Source organism: Galleria mellonella, unplaced genomic scaffold (assembly GCF_026898425.1).
Source record: "Galleria mellonella isolate WM207_F2 unplaced genomic scaffold, CSIRO_AGI_GalMel_v1 utg89, whole genome shotgun sequence".
Classification (NCBI taxonomy): domain Eukaryota; kingdom Metazoa; phylum Arthropoda; class Insecta; order Lepidoptera; family Pyralidae; genus Galleria; species Galleria mellonella.
Window position 1 is genome coordinate 828,343 of NW_026442169.1, and position 7,108 is coordinate 835,450.

Below are 7,108 nucleotides of genomic sequence, written 5' to 3' on the forward strand. Positions count from 1 at the left end.
TGGTACTGCTCATGTCTATAGGCGACGGTTACCACTTTCCATCAGGTGGGCCGTCAGCTTGTTTGACATTCTAAGTTGTATAAAAAAAAAAACTCTGATATGTTTTAAAATGTAGTTGAAAGCTCCGCTCTCATGACATGGGCATCAGATTATTTTGGAGTGAGTACGCCCTCACCCCTTCCCGCCCCGTTATGCTTATGGTATAGCCATGCTTAGTTACACAAGCACATACGCTCAGTAGCAGAAACGTTGGAATAGATACGCATATACAGAATTTTTTGTAACAAAGATTTTTATTGGATGATAATGGAATGGTAACCCCGCTTGCGCTATCGGTAAACACTGGCGGGGCACCAGTGAGGAATGACACGTGAAGATGAAGCAGGTCAGTTAGCCCATCGTGACATATTCACCAATGGATCAATCACGATGATTTCCAGGGGGAACTGCGAGGAGGTTGCTAATCCCCATTACTAATAATCCTTCCACCCCCCCCCCCCCCCTTCCGTAACAAAGATTAAGTACTTCTAGTGAAATGGAATGCTCATGTACAATACTTGCTGTTTTACTTATCATATTGCTTGTTCAGCTAATGCTAATAATTTGCCGAAATATGTTTGCCATCTAATTAACTTTGGGGCGTTATTTGAATAGATTTAAAAGGTGTTTGTAAATCTAGTTATTACTGATTGACGGTGTAAGTAGATTATTATGTCACCGGTAATGTATCTATGTACTTTTTTAATCTAATCTATTCTTTAACAAGGCGTAACGGAAATTGCAATCAAAAGCCTAGTATTTTGAGAATTGAACAATTTTTACCAAGGTCGAAATATATATTTTGGGGGGAAAGATATTGTTAGTAATGGAGACTGAGAATCCCATTGCTAGCAATATACCCAACCAGGTCGACCTCCTTGCGGTTCTTCCTGGAAACTATCATGGTTAGTTCCTGATGAATTTGTCATGATGGGCTAACTGGCCTGTTTTCAGCCTGTTTTCATACTCATCGATCACCCTTCACTGGTGCTCCGCCAGCGTATCCCGTTAGCGCAGGCGGGGTTACCATACCATTTTCACCCATCAAAAAAAAATATTTTTATTTAATATTTAATCTTATATGATATATATATATATATATATATATATATATATATATATATATATATATATATATATATATATATATATATATATATATATATATATATATATATATATATATATATATATACATATATATCTCATATATTCACTGTATTGCAACATCAATGCATCGATAGAACTTAAATAAATATTAAAATGGAGAGCAACAGGAGTTTCTATACAATTAGAAATTGGTTAAGGAAGTACAAAATTATAATTATGTTAGAATGTTTATCACACGAAAAAGAATTGTTTTATTTATTCCTCTTTTATACAATTGAGTATCTATAGTAAATCGGCTGACGGCGGTATGTGATATTTTTCCAATATACAGCACCCTACCCTACCCTGTCAGGTCGACCTCCACGTGGTCCCACCTGGAAACCATAGTGCTGAATTCCAGGTGTATTCATCAGAATGGGCTAACTGACCTGCGTTTTCATTCTCACCTATTACCTTTTACTAGTGCCCCGCTATAGTACACCGTTAGCGCAAACGGGATTACCATTCTATTATCATCCATTAAAAAAAACATGTGACCACAGAGTGGGACAGATTATATACTCAAACTGTTCGACCTCAATACTGATTCCTCTAGAAACCATCATGGTTAATTCCTGCTGAATTCGTCATCAAAAGCCAAGTATTTTGAGAATTGAACAGTTTTTACCATGGTCGAAATATATACTTTGGGGGGAAAGGGATCGTTAGTAATGGAAACTGAGAATCCCATTGTTAGCAATATACCCAACCAGATCGACCTCCTCGCGGTTCTCCCTGGAAACTATCATGGTTAATTCCTGATGAAATTATCATGATGGGCTAACTGGCCTGTTTTCATTTTCATCTACAATCCCTCACTGGTGCCCCGCCAGCGTATTCCATTAACCCAGACGAAGATGCCATTCCATTTTCACTATAAAAGAGACATGTAACAAAACCATCCTGAGTTAACACAGGGACAATGGGGGGAGAAGGGGCCGTTAGTAATGGGAATTAGCAATCCCATTGTTAGCGATATACCCAGACAGGTTGACCTCCACTCAGTTCCCCCTGGAAACCATCGTGATTAATTATTGTTTATTCCATCACGATGGGCTTACTGGCCTGCTTTCATCCTCACCTATTATCCTTCACTGGTGCCCCGCCAATGTATACCGATAGCACAGACGGGGCTGTCATTCCATTATCATCGATTAAAAACACAGGGACAATATGTTCCATGAACGCGAGCAATCGAAGTGAAAATGTTCTCTCCGCGATTGGCCGCACTATGCCAACTAAGTGCTTTACACGTTACATTTGAAGGTAAAATACTTAGATAATAGAGAAACGACACTAAATCTATTATTTCAGCCTGTACATACTTAATATTTAATAAATTAAATAAACACATGTTTACATAAGTAATAGGAACAAATACAAAGAAGCGCAAGATACTCTCAAAAACTAATCACTAGTACAATTCCTAGAGGGAAAAGGATTGTTAGCAATGGAGTTTGACAGCTGCATTGCTAGCAATATACCTTATTAGGTCGACCTCCACGTGGTTCCCCCTGGAAACCATCGTGAACTATTCTTGTTGAATTCGTCACGATGGACTAACTGACCTACTTCATCCTCACCTGTCATCCTTCACTAGTGCCCCGCTGGTGTATACCGATTACCATTCCATTATCATAAATTTAAATAAAAAAGTACAATTACTAAAAACAAGCCATTTACTAGAAAAAAAATCCTATAAAAAATAGACACCAATCGTAAAAAAACTTTAATAATATTTCTATGGATATAAGGGAACTTTCATTAAACAAAATTTAAATTGGATTACGTAAATGGTCAATAAACAAAAGCTTTTAGCCGGTAGACGAATTTTTCAAAAAAGAATAGATAAATATCTAGTAAATGTTGTCGATGCATAAGTTAATCAGTTCCTATCAAAATGTGACATTTGCATTTTTTTTATACACCTTAGAATGGCAAACAAGCTGACGGTCCACCTAATGGAAAGTGGTAACCGTCGCCTATAGACATGAGCAGTACCATGGACATAACAGAGTATACTGTTTCGCCCATGATACCCCCCATGCGTGCCACTCCTGAGGACTCAGGTGTTATTCCTCTGTACCCTGTAAATTCACGCCATACCCCACCCTTGAAACCGAAACACAGCCATGCAAACACAACTGCTTCACGGTTGAAACACGAACGGGACAGAGGTACCCAAGCAATCGACTTTTGTACAAAGCTTGCTATTCTGTAAATAGGCTGGAAACTTCATGTCATATAAGATCACCGATACCTATCCTATTTAATGCAAATAAATTTATAAATTTTTTATTTACCATTGAATTACACTTGACTAATTGTTTAACACGCTACGAAGGTGTGAACAGTACGTCACAATCGAAGATATAATAGGTATATTATATAATATAATATATGTATGATAACGATATTCTATTTAGAATTATATTCTTGGTATTTTGCGATGTTTGAGTCATTTTCTATCACTACTATTGGTGATTGATGTATCTATTCTTCATACGTAGTTGCTTTATAAACGTGTGATATATTGACAAGAACGAATTAATCTAATTTTTTTATTTTTATTTTTTTTATTAAGCTCTGTAACATAGTGGCATACTATGTTTTTTTTAATGGATGATAATAGAATGGTAGCCCCATCTGTGCTAATTGTATATGCTGGCGTGGCACCAGTGAGAGATGATAGCAATCAGGTCGACTTGCACGCGGTTCCTTCTGGAAACCATCGTGGTTAATTCTTCAGATATGCTAACTGATCCACTTTTATTCTCAGCTATCATCACTCATTGGTGACAACCCCAGCATATACCAATGGGACAGACAATATCATATATATATATATGAATAATAATATAATGTGAATTCAGTGGGGGGAAAGAGATTTTTAGGAATGGAGACTGAGAATCCCATTGCTAGCAATATAATAATAATAATAATAATAATAGTGCTTCTGCCGGGGGTTAGTTGCCATCTCCTCTCCTTAAGAGGGGAGATGAGAATTTTAGTGAAATTTAAAAAATAATAATAAACTCTTTATTGCGCACAGTAAAGATGTATACAAGGAGTATTTATACAGAACGTGCATATACAAAAGGCGGCCTTATCGCTACAAGCAATCTCTTACAGACAACCTGGCATAAAGAATGGATAAGTACAGAGAGAAAGGTAGATGGCGCAAATCGGACACAGTAAATGCATAAAAGGAATCAGACAAAATGCAAAAAATTCTAAATATAAAAATAAGATTACATAACCTAAATAAACATACATATATAATAAAAATAATAATACATAAACATACATATATAATATAAATAATAATACATAAACATACATATATATAATATAAATAATAATACATAAACATAAATATACTAAATAGATCAAGATAAATCTTACACATAGTAAACGTCAAAGCAAATTAGAGAGATAGGAAATGAGATTTTACCTGCCTCTTGAACGAGGCAAGAGATTGCGCTGATCTAATAGAAAGAGGTAAGGAGTTCCAGAGACGGATAGCTTTTATAGTGAAAGAATAGGAATAGAATTTAGAAGAATGAATAGGAGTTACTAAACGAAAGGATCTCGCGCTGCGCAATGTACGACCCTGAGAATCGACATGAAACTCAAAGCACATTTTGAGGTAATCGGGAGTTGAAGGATGAAAAAGAATAGTGTAAAGAAGAGATAGGATGTGCCAGTTCCTGCGAAGGCGAATTGGAAGCCACTTGAGTTGATTGCGGAAATCAGAAATGTGGTCATATTTGCGAAGATTAAATATAAACCGTATACATATGTTCTGAAGTCGCTCAAGTTTATTTAATTGATCTTCTGTAAGATTAACATAACAGGAATCAGCGTAATCTAGAATAGGAAGTAGTAGACAGTGTGCCAATGCAGTCTTGGTACCGACTGGTAGAAAGTTTCGCAGCCGATTGAGACTACCTATTGAAGCAAATATTTTACGGCTTAACTGAGATATTTGATAAGACCAGGTAAGTGTTTGATCAAAATGTATTCCGAGATTTTTCACACTAGTACTATATTTAATTACTTGACCGTTAAAAACTACTGGTGGAAGATTAATTGAATTTAATTTAGATATATAATGAGGGCTACCGATAATAATACATTGCGTTTTTGATGGATTTACGGTGAGGCCGTAAGCTTTGCTCCAGTCTGATATACGGGAAAGGTCTTCATTAATGATACAAATTGCATCAGTGATATTACTAAAACTGGCTTGAGAGTAAATTTGGAGATCGTCTGCATAGAGATGGTAGGAAGATCGAAGATTATGTGTAATGGAATTGATAAATAATGCGAAAAGAAGAGGAGATAATATATATATATATGAGGAACGCCAGCAGTCGTGTTGCACCAAGAAGAGTTAATATCCTCAATACGAATACGCTGCCGACGCCCAGACAGGTAAGAACGAAACCAATCAATAGCCGTTGGAGATATGTTAAGAGAACGTAAAATGGCGAGTAAAATGTCAAAATCCACGGTGTTGAAGGCATTACTAAAATCCAGTAATGTCAACACCGTCAATTGCGACTTGTCCATGCCAAGCCGAATGTCATCAGATATTTTGATGAGAGCGGTAGTCGTACTATGACCTGGGCGAAAACCTGATTGAAAAGGAATTAGGAGACAATTTCGCAAAAGAAAGGTATAAATCTGATGATGCACAAGGCGTTCTAAAACTTTGGACAGAAAAGGGAGTATAGAAATAGGGCGATAGTCAGAGAAAGTCAATGGTTTATTATTTTTGGAGAGAGGTATTACATTAGCATCTTTCCATACAGTAGGAAAGACACTACAGGAAACAGAATTATTAAGGAGGGAAGTAATAGTGGGAAGGATAATATCAAGGATAGGGATAATCATGTTACGACTAACGCTGTCATTTCCAGTGGCATTCGACGTAATAGCCAGTATGTTTCTCCTAACATCACAATCGGAAAATTGATTAAATGAAAAAGGAGTTATATTAGGAGTTGGAAAAGATGAAAGAGAATTTAATGTACTAGTTTTGTCTTTGATATTGAAATCGACAGAAGAGCAGAAATGTCTATTAAGACTTTCAATGTCAGTATTATTATTATGAGAGCTTTGAGTTTTTCCAACTCCAAGTGATTTGAGAAACCTCCAGACTTTAGCTGGGTCTTCGTTTTCGACAGATGTATGGATGTGGCGACGTTGAGCCTCCCTACTTGATCTATTACAGAGATTCCTAGCTCTAATGTAATGGTCGCGATATTTATCAGGGTTTAATTTAAATTTCGTTTTTGCCTTGTTTTTTTTAGCCTGAAGAGCTTTAATATCATCAGTTAGCCAGGGAGCAGGAATATGCTTGAGACGCACCGGACGAACAGGAGCATGACGATCGTATAACTCTAGGAGAAAGGAGTTGAACAATTTGACTTGCTCATCAACTGAGTTCTGGCTACCAATCGTTGACCAGTTGCATGCGGCAGCATCAGTTCGCAACTGCTCCAAGTTCATGGTACCAAAACTGCGCTGCATTACCACTCTACGCTTAGGTTTAGGCGGGCGAATTTTGTAAGAAAGGTAAATTAAATTGTGGTATGAAAAGGCATCTGCAGGACACTGACCATGCCTAGCGACAAGATCAGAGGACGAAACAAACATAAGATCTAACAGGGAAGGATTACTATTGGGGAAAAAGTGCGTTGGCTGAAGAGGTAGGATATGGAGGTTACAAGAGACAGCAAGAGAGGTGAGACGTTTTGCGCGGAAGTCATCTTTCAGGAGACATGTGTTAAAATCACCCATAATAATGGTGTGATTATAGGATGGAATTAAGTTTTCTAGGGTATTTTCAAGAGAATCAAAATAATCGATAGAGGACTATAAAATACGCCAAGGAATGTGAAAGATTGACATC